The sequence below is a fragment of the Corvus cornix genome, chromosome 3, assembly GCF_000738735.6.
Source record: "Corvus cornix cornix isolate S_Up_H32 chromosome 3, ASM73873v5, whole genome shotgun sequence".
Taxonomy (NCBI): domain Eukaryota; kingdom Metazoa; phylum Chordata; class Aves; order Passeriformes; family Corvidae; genus Corvus; species Corvus cornix.
In genome coordinates, this window is record NC_047056.1 from 5,539,203 (window position 1) to 5,558,539 (window position 19,337).

At 44.7% G+C, this 19,337-nt stretch overlaps 1 protein-coding gene and 1 long non-coding RNA gene across 5 annotated transcripts in view; one reads left to right on the forward strand and one right to left on the reverse strand.

Annotated features, from left to right (window-relative positions):
* Nucleotides 1-19,337, reverse strand: part of PAK5 (p21 (RAC1) activated kinase 5) — an 87,252-nt gene that overhangs the window by 55,285 nt on the left and 12,630 nt on the right. For 2 of the 4 annotated variants that reach the window (XM_039568872.1, XM_039568871.1), the window contains one exon: nt 18,990-19,111. The exons of the other annotated variants lie outside the window; for them this stretch is intronic. The gene's annotated coding sequence lies outside the window, so the exon portion shown is untranslated. The remainder of the gene's footprint in view (nt 1-18,989; nt 19,112-19,337) is intronic. 4 annotated transcript variants of the gene reach the window in all.
* Nucleotides 273-5,146, forward strand: LOC104691522. Its single transcript, XR_752203.4, has 2 exons — nt 273-640; nt 1,456-5,146. It is a non-coding gene; the product is annotated as an uncharacterized LOC104691522 (long non-coding RNA).

Here is a 19,337-nt window from a genome sequence, read left to right on the forward strand (position 1 = left end):
GCTGTGTCTGCCCTCTGTATTTCTCCCAGCAGCCTGATCACTCAGAATGAGTTAATTAGACACAGACCCGTCAGCCCTCTTCACAAATCCATAAAACTCCTTTGGGGTCAGCTCTTTACCCCTCTCTCTTTTCCCATGGAAGCAAGACTTTATGAGATCAGTTACATCCCATCTCCATCCATTGCCTCAGAAACATCTCATTTATGCAGGAGCAATTAAAGGGGTTCACTTTCTGGTAAAGGACTTCCACCCCATTAGAGTACATGTGCTTTGTCCCAGGCTCTGCCTTCTTTAAAAGGAAAAATCTGCTTTCACAGCTGCCTCCATGGAAACAGCAACTCTGTGGTGCTGGCAATGCTCCAGGCTCGATGGGCTTGGTTCAAACGTGGAAATCTGCATTTCTTGATTGCAGAGTGCCAGGATCCCAGAGCCCAGCCAGGTCTCCTCTGGCTTGTTGGGCAGCACCAGTGAGGTTCCTGTGGGCCAGATCTCACACTTGGCAACATCAGTGCAAGCCTACTGCTACGGAATGCTTGGGAGAGAGGAGGAGTAGGCAACGCTTTTAACGCACGTCTGTCTCATTACCTCTGGCAGTGCTGATGTGGATCCTGGACTACTGAAGTAGCTCACGGCGATGGAGGTAAGTGCTCAGCTTTCCTCCTGTAATGGCCTTTGCGACTAAAAACCCAGTAAATGTAAATTAAAACAAAATTCCTCCAATTCCCATTTTGAAAAACTTGCTTCCCCTTGTGCTCTGCTGGACATCCCATACCCTGCTGCATCCCCCAGCAAGGTCACAGCTGGTGGCAAACCGCAGCAACACCTACTGCACTCCTGGGCTCCAAAGGAGGATAAATTACTCTTCTGGCCCTCTGAATCCCCTAATCTGCAGCTTTCAGACTATCAAAGAGGATGCACAGCAGCTGCAGGTAGAGAAGAGAGGATTTGCCCTCTGGCTTGGGAAAATTGGTCCCCGTGTAATAAAACACATAGCTCTTCTATAATCATTTGTTCAGCTCCATAAATCCCAGGGTATAAATCAGGCTGTCAGGAAGAGCAGCTGTGAAGGAATCTCTGCAGAAGGAAAAAAACCCGAACCTCTGTGACCACATCCAGCAACAGGGCCCGTGGCTGGGGAGCCGTGCCGGGGGCCATTCCCAGTGCTCCACGAGCTCCACGTCCCTTTGCTGCCTCTGACTTCAAAGGAGCTGCTCAGTCGTAGCTCTATAAATACCAGCAGAGTGGGGCTCAGTGGCAGCTTGTGGTGAGTATCAGGGAAATGCAAAATTCAACAATCCCTAATTGCCCTTCAGTCAACAGTACCTGTTTAAATTACTGTTATTACGGCAAAGATATTGAAATTGCTAACATAAACACAACTGAGGGTTGCAGATGCTGTAGCTTTCCACCAGTGAACATTTTACTTGCTGCTAAATATTTTCCCTTTCAATACAGGAACAACACCCATGGTGGCCGATACCCAACGATCTGGGGATTTGCAGGAGGGTACCCTGCAAGCAAGGACAGAGCTGGTGAAGGAGGAAAAACTCATACAAAGGCTCCTGGGAGCTCATGAAGGAAAGGCTGAGAAGGGAATTCATCCATTCTGCTAGGAATGATTAAAAACAATTACAGAAAAGATGTGAAGGGAGACCAAAAGAAACATCCTGTCATGAGTCAGATGAAAACTGAAATATGACTTTTTAACAAAAAGGACATGGCACATTTATCAAAAATACTGTTTTGGAGAACATGAAAAACAGCTGGAGCAGAAGAAGCAGGCCCAGAACTTTGCAAGGTCTTATTCAAGGCAGGGATTTAACAGAGCATCTTTAGAAGTCTCCTCACCACCATCTCTAAACACTCCTGTATTGGTGTCTCCCAGCGCCTCCTCCAAACACTGAGATGTGCACACAGACCTGGGCCAGCACAACTCAGGTTTTTCTTTCCTTCTCTGCCAAGAAAGCTGTCCATCCTGCCCAGGTTTGTTGCTTAGAATCCCAGACCCAGGAATGGTATTGAACGCTTCCCAGCTGCTAAAGCCAGAGGAAAGAAGAGGTATCTCCAGCAGCACCACACCCAAGGGACCCTTAGCCGTTGGCCAAGGGGAGGTTCAAGACCCATCCTCACCTGACACTGCGCTGGGTACCAGGAGCCCTCTGCATCCCACAGGATGAGGCCCCATGGATTACTCCATGGCATCCTGCCTCGGGGACTTATGCAGATGATTCAGTCCCATCAGCAACAATAAATTCAATGAGCAATGGTATTTCCACACACAGGGAAAAACTCTGAACGCGTGGTAAAAACACCACTTGTGCAGACAGGGAAAAGATCTTGTGTCGACACAATGCTTCGCACATCACTGAAGCCCAAGTAACTGCAAAACCTGGCCCAGAATACCTTTTACTTGGCTATGTCCTGGTATTGCAGAGGATTTTTTAAAATACATTTCTAAACCAGACATCTTAACACCACCAATCCCAGCTCCACTTCAGGAACTATGCTGATTTAACTCTTCTGAGGGGCTTTGTCTGAATTTTCTTTAATGGATGCCAAAGAGCCAAACTCATCCCAGTTATTACAAAGACTGCAGGGTCTGCTCCCGGGGAAGATCTGCATCTGCTGCACATCCAATGCAGTCCCACCCCGAAGGACTTGCTGCCTACATGGAAAAGGCAGAGCAGGGAAACACCGAGTGGCACAAGCCCCATTCAGCTGCAGGGTGAAGTGATTTGCCCACACCACCCCAGGAGCCCGTGCTGGATTTCAGACCTTTGAGACCCCTCCTCATCATGTGAGCATTTCCATGGGAAATCACAAGCCCATAGGTGGAGACACAGATCAGGTCTGATGCTGAGGGGGGGTTTAAGCCCTGATCCTACACACACACAGGCATAACTTTATTCCAGCTGTTTGGTCTTAAAAGGTTTAATGAGGCTATTCCTGTACTCAAAGCAAAGCAGAGTAAAGTTTGCAAAGTACCAAAGTTTGCAGGACCAAGGTCTGTTTTTCCTCCCTGAGGCAAGAAGTTGCTTATTTTGCCATTGGTTTTCCTGGAAAAGTAATCTTTTTTTTGGAGCTGCCCTTTGCTGCAGGTTGTAACTATTTTGAACCTTTTCAAAATGCCACTGCTGGAGCCACTTTATAAAGCGCCAATAAAATTAATATTAAAAATGACTTAGCGCATAATTCACGGCCTCTAGAAACCATTTCTTATTCGACTGGCAAACCAGCCAGTCATGCATTTTACATTGCTTTCTCATTTTCCTAGCTGTGACGCACTGCTTTAGGAGCAGCGGAGCTGTGCTGCACGTGCCAGTCAGACAACACACAGGAGACACCCCAATGCCAACATCAATCCAGCAGAATCACCTGGGACAGGATGCAGCCGTTTGCTAGCTCACATCGGGGGCAAAGCGGGCAGTTACAACAGATTTACCATCAGGCTGAACCAGCCCAGGGGACAACCTCTGTAGTATCCGTCCAGGTACAAAACGTTCTACTTCCATCTTCCTATTTGTTTCCTTTGGATACATTAGCCTGAGAATTTATGGCAGCAATGTTTGAAAAGCAGTAGATTTAATGCAAGTATTAGAGAAAACCCCTGGGAAACATTTAGCAGAATAAACTCAAGAAGTGGTACCAGAAACATAACTGAGAAAGCTTTTGCTATATGCAGCTATGGTATGAGCATCCACTTAAAGGAATTAAATTAAAGAGTTGAAATGTCTCATAAGAACTGTCTACAATATGCCACAGAGGAAGATACATAAATCAAATTAAAAAAACCCAGATGAAAATCTAAGTCTCATAACTGTTCAATCCTTTCAAAATAAATACAGGTCAACATTATATTTTATACCAAATTAAATATGTTCAAGTTGATTAAATCAACTCAGTCAGTTCTGAAGCCCCTGGTTAAAATAAGAAGGACTTTAATTTTAAAATATTGGTTCAGACAGCCTATACTACCTAATTTGTGATTTATACCACGCTTGTGGACAAGGTCTCACACAGAGAGAATTTGGACGAGATATAAAGAGACTCCTGAAACCAGAAGCTTGAAGGCTATTCTTAAAAACAGGGGGAAAAGAAAAAAGAAGGGAAACCAGCTCTACTTACAGGTTTTTTTTATGGCAAAGCACTGCCCAGTGTCTCCATCACTTCAACTTGAACACCAGGCATTACCAACATTCCCCTGAAGAAACCAATAAGCTCTATCCCTCTTATTCAGCTTTACAAAGTTTAGTCAATTCTCCTAATGTAGGTTACACCAGAAAGGGAATATTGTAATTCTTTCTCAAGAGATTTGAAGAATGGAAGCACAGAGTAGTTTAATTAATGTTAAATAATCAAGTTCAACTTCATAGAATTAAATTTAATCATCTATCAGAGTTAATAGGCCAAAGATAACAAAAGGCATGAGAAGAATGAGAAACCCAGTGCAAAAGGTCCCAGCGTCAATAACATGCTTATTAAAGTACTGAAGTTTGGCATATGTGCCAGTAAGAAAGTGGAGTATTGAAGACCCACACCCTTCTGAACAAAAGGCTACCAAGGGTACAGCAGAAAAAGCAAGACAGTAGAAATTCAAGCTTCAAAGACTTTCCAAGCAGAAAAACATCTAACTTTGGAAATTTCTATTTTTTAATTAATTTCATGAAGACTCAAGGGTGAAGGCTGAAAGCAAGATTCCTGAAGCAAGGAAGAAAACACTTTGGAAGCCAAGGATATAATACGATGTGCACATAACAAAAGGCAAAACTGTTGATAACTGATGATGATTTTGCTGGAGTCACGCAACATATCCCTGATGACTACTGCAATGAGAGGTCACCGTAAAGAAGTTGGTAGAATATATCAGAGAAGCACATGTAGGGAACCTCAGCTCTTAGCTCAAAGATCCCAAAAGATACAAGAGGCTAAAAAGAACAGAGAAGAAGAATGGAGGCACTTGACAGTTTTGCTTGCTGCCTTTTTGCTGATGTTACATGCCATTTCTTTTAGGGTATTTTAATTCTTCTTGGAGTAAAGCAGTGATTTAAATGGCCAGAAAGTATTGTTTACAGTAGGCTCAGAGTCATGTCCTAAAAATTAGAAACAAAATGTTGTAATCCTGCTTATTAAAGGTTAATTTGTCTTCTTTTCTGCAGTATTTTTACAATTATACACTGACATGAGACAACCTTTGTCATGGCAAACGCTGACTTGAAACAGAAGCAGAGCTTATTCCCACTGAAACCATAAGACACAGGTATAAACTTCAAACTTAAGACAAAAAAAAAAAAAAAAGCTATTCGAGATAAGCAAATAACCATTTCCAACTCCACCTTCCGGTCTCAAATGCAATCATTTTTGGAGAAGGAATGTATTTAGCATCCTCAGCAGCCCGCAGCACATCCTCCTCCTCTAAGTAACTGTACATTCCCCAAACCGAGCCCGAGTGGCAGTGGCCGCAGTGGGATGCTCCCCTGTGCACCTGGACGCAGCCGCCGGCAGCGCCGCTCCCAATTCCCCCCACCAGGGCAGATTTAATCCCCACCCATCTGGTCCCCACGGGGCTCCGCCGGCAGAGCCGCTTCCCACCCTCCCTGCGGGAGCTGCCTGACAGATGCGCAGCGGGGGAAACGGAGCCTCCTCCTGCGATTATCTCCTGCTCCCTGGGAAGGATTTAGTTCATTGAGGCTGCTGCTGAGAGCGCTCAGTTTACACGAGCTCCGTGCTCCTGAGATACGAGCCGGGGGTGTGTGTTTGTTTTGAACTCGGGTCAGGTGAGCCCGCGGGGAATCATCCCGTGTGTCCTCAGGAAAAAGGCGCAAAGCATGAAGGACCTCACAGGTTTTGGATGGTGACAAGATCTAGTTTAGCTGTCAGACTTACTCATCTGCCCCCCAGGATAAGGCTCCACGGGGGGGTTCTTTTAGCGCTGTATTCTCAGTCTTGAAATTAAAATACTGACTCTCACCCTGCCATCAGAAGCACACAGTACATCAGCCCACGTGCCCACAAATAAATACCTATACACACACGTAACAGCACATACATGTAGGTACATACACTCATGCATGACTAGATACAGCTTGAATCAGCTTTCCCTAGCCTGACCCTGTGGCTTGGCTTCATTCAACATTTTCTCCAGTGCCAGAAGTGCATAAAGCCATTATGAAACCCCAAAATCAGAGATTCCCTATCACTTCATTCCAAGACACAGAGCTTCAAAAAAAAAGCCGAACTATTGTGACCCTCATGATTTCTCACTGTATGCTCACAGTGCAAAAATGAAAATGCAAGTTTTTCTCTGTTCCTCCCTAACATTGCCAAATTTTGTGACACTGCAAAGCCCCTTTCCTGTGGTGATGTCCCCTCCACCACAGGCAGGTATTTACAGCCAAACAGCCTCTCATATGGCTGAGCCCCACCGAAAGAGGAATGGGGGGGCCCTGTGAGCCCCAACACTGCCAAGGCACCTCTGCAGCAGGAGCTGCTCCTGCTGTGGCTCTGCAAAAGCAGCAATTCCCACGGCTGCTGTGTGCCTGGGTGCCTGCAAGCCCCTCCCGCGGAATTCATGTCTGATCAGCCATGAGCTGACACAGAAGTGCTTTTTTTCAGTGTCACCATTTTATCTATCTCCAAAAAAAACCCTTACAGCCTTACTACCATCAACACTTTCAGCTGATAAATTTGGCTGATCAGGGCCCACGGGTTCAAAAGTTCTCCAAGGGAGGGATGAGGATATAAACAGAGCACTGAGCACTTAAGCCTCCTTAGGAAGTCAGGCTAAAAAGAGATATGACTTTCTAAAGTGCCATGATACAGTCTGGTAAGATGGTTTCAAGACATGGGTGCAGGGCAAGTAAGGGGATCACCACCTCTGTCTGAGCAGCAGTGAAGGAACCCTTTCACTACATAACCTGCACAGGGCTTGCAGAGGAGCACAATTAAAACATTTTAAGATGTGGGGAAAGGTGTCAGGCCGGGCTGCGGGGATCTCCACAACTTTAAATCAAGCAGGTTTAAACAGACTGGATCAATGGGTTGAGGACAACTGTGTGAGGTTCAACAAGGCCAAGTGCCAGGTCCTGCACCTGGGTCACAACAACCCCATGTGGCACTATGGGCTGGGGAAGAATGGCTGGAGAGCACCCAAGCACAAAGGGACCTGGGAGTGCAGCTTGATAGGCAGCTAGATATGAGCCCAGATGGGCAAAAAGGCCAAAGGAATCCTGGCCCCTCTCAAGAATAGTGTGGCCAGCAAGACTGGGAAGCGACTGTCCCCCTGTACTCAGCACTGGTGAGGTCACATCTCAAATCCTGTGCTCAGTTTTTGGGCTCCTCAATTCAAAAAAGACATGGAGGTGCTGGAGCAAGTGCAGAGAAGTAAAACCCTGGAGAAAGGTCTAGAAAACATCTCCTGTGATGAGGGGTCGAGGTAACTGGGGTTGTTTAGTCTGGGGAAGAGGGTGCTTGGGGAGGGGCCTCATTCCTCTCTACAGCTACCTAAACAGAGGTTGTAGTGAGGTAGCATCAGTCTCTCCTGCCACGTCTGACGAGAAAGGATGAGAAGAAATGGCGTTATATTGTGCCAGGGGAGATTCAGATTAGACATTAGAAAAAATGTTTTCACTAGAACAGTGGTCAGGCATTGGAAGAAGTTGATGTGGTAGTTACTGCCTTTGGAAGTATTCAAGAAGCATCTGGGTATGTCTGGTGGTTAGGGTCTGATTATGGTGGTGTTAGGTGAATGTTTGGACTAGACGAGTGATCTCAAAGGTCTCTTCCAACATTGATGATTCTGTGATTCTGTTAAGCCAGAAAATAGTAGGAAAAGTATTAAAAATTTTAAAAGGTGATTCTGTAGCCAAGAAGTTCCTATGGATTGAGAGAAGGCTCAAACACCCTCAACATGTTGGGGATGCCAAAATTCCAGATTTCTGCACTAAAGAGGAATATGCTTTGTTACCCTGCCAGTATTTTATATTCTTTCAGCATTGGAGACTTATTGATTTAGTAGCACCAGAGAGATGTTAAAACACAGAATAATACAGTCAAGCTCTGAGAAACCAATGTCCTGATGCACACTGTTTACCCCAGTCCCCCTGCACATGAGCAGCACTGTCCTTTCCATCAGGCTTGGGATCAGGTGCCCTGGGAGGGCTCCCTCTCTCCAGCAGGGCTGGGTGTTCTCAGCTTCAGCAGGGAGATGGCTCTCTGCTCTCCTCTTCCACACAGCACGGAGGGAACGAGATGAGAGCCATGGAATTAAGTGAAGGTAAACAGAGGATCCTGCTGGGGACCAAAGCTTCGACCTGGGAGATGTATCCCTGAGGTGGTGGTGCCTGATGAACCTTGGCTGGGTCTTCCTCAAAGCCTTCAGTGATCTCCTGGACAACTGAAACAGGCAATAACCCCCCAATTTCCACTGCGAAGATGAAGACCACTGCAATATGCGATGGCATTACCCAGTCCCCACCTGCACTCCATATTAGCCACAATAACCCTCCATGCTGGCTTCAGGATGCAGCACCACTGGCATCTCATTTCCCTCCTCCTCCTGGTCTTATTTTGTTTATAGAACCAAGTTTGCACTCCCTGGTGCTATTTTTGCACTGTTCTATGACTCCTTCCTACCCAGTTATTCACATATTTACAGCCACCCCAAGATTATGTTAATGGTTTAAGTACCATGTTGAAACACAGTGAAAACAAACTGGAAGCTGGGCACGGAGCGTTGCCTGTTTTCCCCAAATTAGAGAACAATTCTCTACAATTACTATGTCCCCATCCCTGTTGTAATTAACACAGTGCAGTCAAAACCAGCTAATACAAATGGTGTTAAAAAGGTCTAATTTGTCTAAATAAGAGAGTCTATTAGTGAACAAATTACAAATTGCCCCTAGGAAACAAGACAACACAGGGGAAGTTGCTATAAAAGCATTTTCTGAAGACTTCAGATGTTACCAATCTCAGTTCAGCCCCAGCATCAGCTCCCAAGCAGAGACCGAGGATGGGTCTATCCATCCACAAATAATGTTGTGCTTGGCTCAGTCTGAAGTCTTGGTTTCCACCTGTCTCCCTTGCACTCCTATAGAAACAGAAACCTTTTCTTGTGAAATACTGACAGAAACAATGCAAATCAGGCAAAAAGTTTGGAGTTTTCCTCTGGGGGGAAAAAACCAAACAAGCCGAGGTAAAACCGAACCAAACCAAACATGGTCAGCTGGGAAAACGTCTGGGAACGCCAGGAAAAGCGACTGCTCTTAGAGAGTGCTGTGTGTCCCCAGGCTGCCAAGGAAGAGACAGCTAAGCAGTATTTGCAGAATTTTCCAGTTTTGGGGAAAGCTGGATTTCAAGCAAGTCCCTTTTTCTTGTAGGTGCATACTTAAAATAGGGCTAGTGCTTCCAGTGCCTCCCATTAAGGAAAGCATAAGACCATCCCAATGGAATTGATTTTTTATCAGCCGAGTCAGTGAAGCCATAATTATTGCAGCCCTCCTGGGCTGATAGCTACCAGCCATTTATAGGGCAGCAGGGAGATAAAAACAGCATTTACACATACATATAATCACTTTATTTCTCTATTAAATATTCATTTCCACAGGATTTACAGAGTCCCTGGGCAGCAGCCACTGCCCAGCGCCCGCTGTGCTGCTGGCAGCTCCCACATGGATGCTGTGGGCTTCACCCAGCACTTAACACTCCTCCTGCTTCTGCCTTCCTGAGCTTCCAGAAGTACTTATTTTATTATTACTATCCTAGCTTTCTTCTTCTACCTGCACAGCGAACCCACTGGTGCTACGATTTTGCATTTCTTTATCCTGAATATCAAAAGTTTTAACGCTATTTTGGCTGTTTCTTAGCTTATGGTGCTCTTGGCCCCATGTTTCTTGGCTGTTGCCTTTCCAAGACCGCTCAGGATGAGTGACAAATGCCTAAACGCCAATTGCCACTCACCGTAATGACCACATTTGTGCTTTTATGGAGAATGCAGGGTATGGCATCACATCCACACCAGTGGGAAAACCCCTTTAATTTCCAGGATGCCACCAGATACCTTAGCAGATGATATCTCACCAGATGATATCTCAGAAATCATGTTTGCCCCCAAATTGCTCTGATCCTTTTTCATAGGAACAAAAACAGACTTGCAGCTTTGGCCTAAATTAACTAAGTGGGATTTATACACAAGCTCAAGAACAAATAGTGATTTGCAGCACGTTGCTAAGCCAAACAGAGGGACATTATTCTCATTATAATAACAAGCTTCTTCAAAGCACAGGAGTCAAAGCAACCCTCGCCCCAGCATTTTGCAGCAGCTGGCTTTGCAGGGATAAATACAGCCTCGTGGGCAGTTCCATCTGCTGGCCCACCAGAAATGGCAACACTGGGAAAAAAAACCCATGAAAACTCCCCAAATCTATGTTTTACTCCAGAGATGACACATTCAGCTTCCCAGCTGGCTTCTAAGTCACTCAGCCTCCCAGATTTATGTGAAATAGCACTTGAAAATACTTTTTACCATTAGGTGGAGGGGGAGAGGGGACAAGACAGCAAAAGAAAGAGCATTTGCTCTGAGACTACTGAAAAGCTCAAAGTTTACTGCAAAGGGGTATAAAGAAACCTCACCAGGTTACACAGCAGAATATCCTGACAGCCTGAGAACAGTATTTTACACCAGAAGTCTCCTTCTCTGAATCCAGGCACTGGATGTGCAGCAGCTCAACACAAATGCCCGAGTCCCTGGTTAGGAGGTGGCTTCAGGTGAACTCAAGAAACATCTGCAACTTGGTTTTACACCACTGACAAAGCCCATGAGAACACCAATCTCAGACTGCCACAGAACCCATGCGACTGAAGCACCCCACAGTCTTTACATACGATATTGTACAAGCGCCCAATAAGCCTTTTTCTCCCTCTTCCCAAAAACAGGAGAATAATCAGAAATGAGGTTTTGAAGGAAAGAAATGTTTCTGGGATGCAGTGAAATTAAAACAAAACCAACTGCAAAATCCCTACATACGTGTCTGGGTTCCCTGGAAACATCACTTTTGATTTCAACAGTTTTGGGGCAAGGTGCAGCCTGTGCAAACAAACTTTCTGCAAGCAGGCTAAAAGCAGCGGTTAAAGGTGGATGTTGCTGAGCTCTGCCCTCTGCGGTTGCAGCCTGGCTGCAAAGCATGAAAACATGCACATTAAACTCCCCAAATGTTAAGATAAGCAAATACTTATTTGCCACAACTCTGAAGTTACTGCCAAAACCTCTGAAGATGGCTCTGCTGAAAGCATGAAATCCCTCAACAGATCCTGGAACAACTCCGGTCGTTTTCTATAGCTGCTGCCCTTTTCCTATGAAAGCATAAATTCTCCCTTAATTGAATTTGACAATTGAAAAGTAAAGAGATTTAAAATAACAAATGGTTCCCCAGCTCTCCCTGCAGCAAGGTTAGAGACACTTAATTGAACTTTAGCTTAGCTGCCAAACCAGAAAACCAACAAATAAGAAAGCACTGGGAATACCTGTGTTTATTAAGTCAGTAACTCATCTTTCTCCAGGAACAGCTCTGCACTGTGAAACTTTTTTCCTCTTTTAATCGCAAAAAAAATCAAGGAAAACACAAAAACTCTTTGGCACCACAAGAACTGTGGATGTACCTACAGAACTGGTCACAGCAGCCAGCAACAAAATGCCTCTGTAAAAATATCCAGGAGACCAGAGCACAACCTCCCTGTGTGATGGGGTATTCCACTTGGGCCATGTCCACATAAACTGGAAATGCAACACGTGCAAGCCAGAAGGCAACTTCAACCCCATATGTCACAGTTGATGGGATGGATCCTGGAACAGCTTTGGGGTCAACCTTGGCACGATGATGTTAAAAACTGAGAAGGATGCACTAAAAATTACTGGTGGGAGAAAAATCTCTTTTAATGAGAAATGTGGAGCTCAATCTGTTCAGCTTGTCTGAGAGGTAACTTGATTATAGCGTAAAACCCCCTTCACAAAGGAAAACACAGCGCCAGAAAAAGGCTTTGTTATCTCTGCAGTAACAAATAAAAGAAATCACTGGCTGGAAGCTGAAGACAGGGAAAAGCCAACAAGGAAAGTATTTTTACAGCATGAATCATTAAACTCTCAAACAAGCTATGAAATAGAGCAGAAAACGCTTAAATTCTTGGAGATGCCGTGCGAAGCCTGGATCTCTTCCTGCAGAGCGAAGTGCAGTCAGACACTGCGTGCCCTGTGCTGAGATGAGCAGGTGGAAACAGAGCAGCTCATGGAACACCAGAGTGAGGACAAGGATGACTCAACAATCCCTTCTGGCTTGACTTTCTGAATCACTGTGAAGCCACTAACCCAGCATCTCACATGGACAGGGAGCAGCACTTATGTAGTGCAACTTGCTCAGCCACAAGGAAATGGAATAAATCTTCCTTTTGACAGCCAGTTTTCCAAGAAGTTTGGAAATATGAGTAGCATCAAGACGTTCTGATTTTGTTTGAGGCTTTCAATGCAGCTGAAATTATAACAGATAATACAGAAGAGTGTGCAGACCCAGGTACCCTCACAAACCCCTCCTCACACTGTTGGCTTGGTCAGGCTTTTGTCAAGGCAGTGTTAAGGGCAGTTGATTCCAGCAATTTCCCTTCTTTGCTTTCCCATTTGCAAAGTAATTACTGAGGGATATTAAAACACATGAGGGAAAAAACATTGGCACTGAATTTTTTCTCCTCCAAAAATCAGACGATGTTTTCCCAGACAGGATCATAAAGAGCATCTCTTAAGCTACTTATTAATGTTTAAACATGTTTATTTCAAGTGATAGCAGTGCTCTTTGATAAATAATGATCCAGGTAAAATAAAAATAGCTAACAAAGGAAAACAAGATTGTTTGGCTGCTCTTCTGTCAAGCCGTTCTCAGAAGTCCAGCAATTAAAGGGGAACATATCCTTGCTGGAAAAGCTCAGCAAAGTTAACTTAACTCAGTTTTGAGTTAAGAAACCCTCGGAGCTCTGTCCTCCCCCCGGCCTTGGCACACGTGTTGCTTGGTAATTTGGGCAGCAGGTTTGCCACCAATGCCTGGCTGCAAAGGAACACTGATCTGCTGAGCCTTTCTTGGGAACAGCAGGGCCACACTCCGTGCTCAGCTCCAGCACTGCAGCACCAGGATCTATGTTTAGAGATTCCCTTTAAGAGCTCATTTTGTAAAATACTTGCTCATTATCACCAACTAACCAGTGATTAAATTATCATATACTTCCATCTCAGATCCTGGTCAGACAGCTTCCTTTGCCTGGTCTCTGAATTAAAGGGAGGTATTTTCCTACACTGGGCAGCAGCTTTATGGAACCAAGAAATCACATCGAGCTCTCAGAACGCACTGAAATCTATTTTTATCTTCCCTCAGCAAGTCTCAGCTCTAAAAGGTAGGTGGCTATCAGGTAACAGTAAAACAGTTTACCCAGTGTAGTTCATCCAAATTTTATGACAGAAACAAGGCACTTTGCGGAGGTGGCTTAAAGCTATGGATGCTTGTACTGAACTCCTGCAATGTTTGCAATGATTCAAAATGATTTAATGACACATCTGCTTTGGGTTTATGTTTTTCTGAGCAGCAGGATGTTGGAGGAGCGAGTGTATCACACTCCTCTTGTACCTGGAGCCCCACTTCACAATTCCTATGCCAAGGGCAGGCTCAACCCTAGAGAGGCACAGGAGGGAGGGAAGAAGGGATGGATGGATGGAAGCTCTCCAACCCACCCACTGGCCCAACACAACGGGTTTTGTGGGAGCTCTGGGAACTCCAAGAGCATGGACTGCTGATGACAACCAGTAAGGAGGCAAATATATTAACATATAAATATATTAATATATCACAGTGGGGATTTCCAGAGAGCCCTACAAGAACCAGATCAACCAGAACTGAATCTCAGCAGAAGCTGGAAGTGCCCCTAAAGAAAGATCCTGCTGGTTCTGCCAGCACCCCACTGGTTCCCTTAAAGCTCTGAAACAGGGACCTTGCCCCTCTCCCTGCAAAGACCAAGATTCCAGCAGTAGGGCAAATGGTTTAGGAACAGGACTGTATGAAGATTTTGTCTGTAACCACTAACTCCAGTACCAAGTGGTGCAGGAAGGTTTTGTGGAGCACCTTGTCTTCTCCCCTGTCTATAAAGGGAGCCCACGTCCTGACACAGCCCCTCTGACACGTGTTTAAACTCAGTGCCCAAAGTAGGCAGTGTTAGTCCTGTCTAACTATTGCAGACGCTTGTGCTTTGCCTAAGGCTGATTTAAGCCCACTAAAGCCCTCAAACAAAGCTTGAAATACCATTGCTGCTGCACACAGGATTAATGCTGGTCCTTCTGCAGAGGGGTGAATGTCATTTGCAGAACTGTGTTAATTCCTGATTTGAATTTAGATGATGTTTTTAAATAAGAAACAAACCCAGAACATCTGCTGGGAATCTGTGACTTGGATAAACCTTACTAAGTCACTAAATACAAGTTACTATTGGAAAAGTGCTCAGACTGCAGTGCTGGCTGTATAAAATTAATAATAATAATAACAATAATAAAGGAAGATAGGAAGATCACTTCTAGAGAATAATGGTTTCAGACTATTATGGGCACAGCTGATGTATTCAGAATGGTACAACAGCATTAATAAGCTCTAGATCAGCGCACTTGATCAACAAAAGCTCCCTTTCTTCAGGAGAGGAGGAAGGAGGAAAGGAGGAGGCTCTACCTGGAGTTAGGAGAGGGAAGTCCCTGGGGCAGACTGGATCAGGACAGCAAGGGTAATGAGACAGCAAAATCCCGCTGCTGTTTCAGCCAGACTCTCTCAGTGCTGATACTTGGTGTCATGCGCCCTCAGCAATTCCTCCTGCAGTCCATGGGTGGTAACAGAGCTCAGGGAACACCAGATTCCCCAGAATTTTGGCATCCCTAACTTGCCAGCATCTTCAGACTAAGCCATCCCGCAGGGTGATTCTGCAGCCCCAAGTGAGTGGTAACTGGAGCAGTAACTCCAACAATACCCATCAGTGATGAGCAGTAATAGCAGCATCCTGCCACAGCTCCTGGCTGCCCCAGCAGCACCGTCAGACCATGGGACTCTCTCACAGGTCCTGGGTTGTTCTGGATTTTTTTTTTTTTTTAAGTGCAGGCAGCACTACATATTTATACTGGAGGAAAAAAAAGAAACCAGATGATTTCATACCATCTTACATTGATTACATCTATTCCAAAACAACATGAAACCTTCACAATCATACTTTTCCTTGCACTGAAACGATGAATCTCCAACAAATCTCCCTAAACCAGTGCTGTGTTAAAATAAAAGACAGTTCTACATTTATCTGGAAGGTGGTGGTGGGAAAATCTCTGAAGAGTGGAAAGGAAGTTTGGAATCTTAAACAGGATTAGCACCCAGCCCACATCTTTACATCGCTCAAAGCACAAGGAAGGCTTTCCAGAGAGAGAAAGCAGCAGCTGCACCAAAGAATTAAATTTAAAATACATTTACTTTCAAAGTGGGCGAAAAATGTCTCTTAACTCCTAATCTTTCATATTGAGGACTTGAGTAAAATGGATGTTCTTTCCTTTTAAAAAGTCATGCAGTTCAATGTGATCCTTCCTTGCAGCAGGCTGCATCTGTTTTAAATGTTTGCTTTCAAAATGTGAAACCACTCCCTCCTCCCCCTTAATTTTATCTAGAATAATGAATACTCCATTTGCTTGAACATATCCTGAATAGATGAGCCTCAGAAAACTCAATGTTAATGTGGGACAGTCTTCTGCATCCTTTGGGATACATCACATTTGGAAAATGCCACAGAGGGATTCGGTAGCTACAGTCCACCCAGCAGCAGCAGTATAAAGAGGGAGAGGAGCCTGCAGGCAGAATTTAGGGCTGACATGTGATTTGGGCTGTTTTCCATGTTTCCTGCTCATCCACCACAGTAAAATTCTCTGAAATGCTCAAAACATAGATGAGTGAAGAAGTTCAGAGCAGAAGAGACTCAAGCAGAATCCTGGGGCAGATCAAGCCTTGCCAAGGAAGGGCAGCATACCCTAAGGAAACTGGGGCCAAGCTTCTGTCTTGGAAAATGCAAATTAATACAGGGAAGTGTTAAGAGCAGGAAAGAAGGCAAGTCAGAAAGCATATCTCAGGGCAACATTACTTCTGGGGGTGGAAGCTGTAAAATTCTGCAATTTCAAAGAAAAGAATTTAGCAAGATTTCTAAAAAGAGACAGTCTTTTGCAAATCCCACTGAAGAGGGGTACATGGAAATAGTACAGCAGACAAAGGTTGAATAGATACCTATTTTTAGACAAATGGCAGACCACCCCAAACCCCAGAGATGATCAGGAATGTTGAAGAGCAGCTTACTGCTACAACTGGCTACAGATAAAGAAGTACCGCCCAACGTTTTCAGAGGAAAGATTAACAACACTGTGATCATACAGAAACACAGAGCAGGGACAGAACTGGCTGTCAAAGACAACTCAGAGCTGGAGAGGTAAGTGAGCTAATGGTACCAGCATAACCCCAGTGAGTTGCAACATCATTCCCAATTCCAGGCAGCACGGCAGAGACGTGCCAGCTCAGCCGGCTGAGCAGCGGCTGTGATCCGATCCACCTCTTCCTTCACAGACAGCAGGACAGAAAACCCCAATGACTCCCTGTGACTGAGTGATGATCTTGATGGCCTGTGGCTGTAGTGCCTGAACTTTCTGACACTGGAAGTGACTGAAGCTCAGACAAAATTGCTTTTAAAATGTCAATTTAAATTCAGTGCTGGGAAACACAAAGCCACTCCTAGGGCAGGGATAGCAATGTTCACTCTGCAAACACAACAATCCTTCAAATAACTTGGAGATCAGGAAAGAAGTCTTGAAAGCCGTATGAACAGTTCCCTGTAAACATCAGCCTTATGTTCTGCAATAATTAAGATGAAAATATAAAAATAAGAAGTGTTATGAGATGGAAAGGGAGAACAAAACCAGCAAATAACCGGATGATTCAGACGCGCTGAACCCTCGGCCAAGGGTCAGGCTCAGGCTGCGCCTCCCTGGGGCTTTGCTGCAGCTCGTTTAGCTGTACCAGCAATTTTCTATTGGCCAGGTGCCTTATCCTTGTACATAACTGTAAGGCTTGCACAGAGAGTAATAACAGGCAGGCATTCTGTGGAGAATGAAATATGGATGATCCCAGTGCCATTGGGTGGAGCACAGAATGACAGAGGAGGGCACTCCCAAGCAGGGGCACAGACCTCACAGAGAGGGGTGCTGGTGTGGGAAGACAGGAGGGGGGCACAGGATAGTCCTGGACACACCCAAAAAAATCTCACCCACAGCCACAGAAATGCAGACATTGACAAAACCAGTTTAGGGCTAACAGAATTAGGAGCAAGTATCTGATGCATTTAACATGCTCCATGTACAACAAAGACAGCTACAATGTGCAGACACTGACTTTAAGAAAGAACATGTAAAAGCATGCTGGAAAACATATTTATTATCCCAAGTGGATCTTAAAGTAGAGTGGAAGAAACCACCAACCTCCACCTCCTGCTTCTACCAGCAGGAAAAATAAAAGCCTCCATCAGCATCATACCCCTCCTGAAGGCAGCACAGGACACAGATGACTCACTGACTTTTTTCTGTAGATGTTTTTAATATTAAGAGCAATCAGGAAGTAGAAATGCTTTATTGCAGAAAAGGCATTTTTGCATTTATAGAAGGGTCAGTAAGGCTAAAGGGAGCTTTGAGTGGACAGTGAGGTGGATTGAGAACTGACTGAACAGCAGAACCCAGAGGATGGTAATCAGTGGCACAGGGTCTAGGTTGGAGGCCTGTCACTAATGTCCTATACTGGGCCCACTATTCTTTAACTTCTTCATCAGTGACTTGGATAAGGGGTAGATGACTGACCCCTACTCCACGCTGGTTTCTCCCAGGGAGCAGGGGAAGGGTGAGAAAAGAAAGGCATGGATATTGGGATTTTAGGTGTTTAGCAACAACTTATTGTGAAGAGTTCTTCTGCAGCAGGACTTTCTATTTTCTTTTTCTTTTTCTATAAAAAGTAGAGTTAAGCTAACAATAACCACTTCAAGTGCAACACTACACTAGTTAGACTAGACTTACAAAACATTTAGATTCCTCCACAAGCTCAGATGGCATCAAGGGTGATGGCCTAAGCAGCAGAAGAGCTGCAAGTCTGGAGATTTCCTTATTTTTCTAAGAAGGACACAAACCTCATTCCCTGCACTTCACTTTCATTGGTCACAAGGAAAAAAACTGCACTGAGTGCAAGAAGAGATACTGAAACAAAAGAGAATACAATTTCTTAACCCCCAAACCATGACTGACTACACAGGGAGCCATCAGGGATGAGAGGCAGACTGCCAGTGTGCCGAGAATGAAGTTCTCTTTCAGGAGGGTATTTGCAATAGCACTCAAGGACTGAAGCTGGGAGATTAGCTGGCTATTTTATGTAAGAAAGATTGCTTGAATAATCAGTTTTTCTGATGTTGCCATGTCTTTTCATTTGTTAGTGTGCAGCATAATTGCTTCTTGTAAAGCTGAATGACTTTAAATTAGATGGAAAGATGGTCATTGCAAAGATAATTTTGAACATTCCCTTTCAAAGTTGTAGGTTTAAAAATATTAGTTGAAATGCAACAGAATAATTAATCTGGCAGCAGTCACTTAATTTGTCCCTTTTTTTTTTTTTGTTTCTTCCTTGCTACATGCTTTTAAGTTACCCCAGTATGTTCATCCATGGAAAATGAATAGCAGGGAAATAAATATATTTATCTAATCAACCCCTTACTGGAGCTGAAAGCCTCCAGTACAGTCTAAACTGGTGATTAAGTCCAGATTACATTAAAACAAATTTGCCATGTCACTCCTAATACTTCCACTTGGCAATGACCCAAATATTTTTGTTTTGATCGTCTCTCCAAACACAGACCAATGTCAGACTCACCCTGGCTGGAGGGGCTTCTGTGCTCATGGGTTGCAGGAGGACCAGGGCAGGTTGCTCGGGCCTTTGTCCGGCTGCGGCTTCAGAACGTCCAGGGGGAGGCACAGGATCCGTTCTTCACCCACCTACAAACTTTCTACATGTAAGTGCTATTCATAACATTTCTCAGAGTCATGGTTTGATGACTGCAGCAATCAAAATGACTTTTTCTCACGAAGCTGATTCAGCTGAGCTTTATCATCAAGCATTTCTCCTCTCTCTGTTTTACCCCTTTCCAAAATTCCTTGCTGTCCCTAGCTCTTCTCTCCCTACCAAAAGGGTTCCCATCTTCCTGAAAGCACCTACCACCCT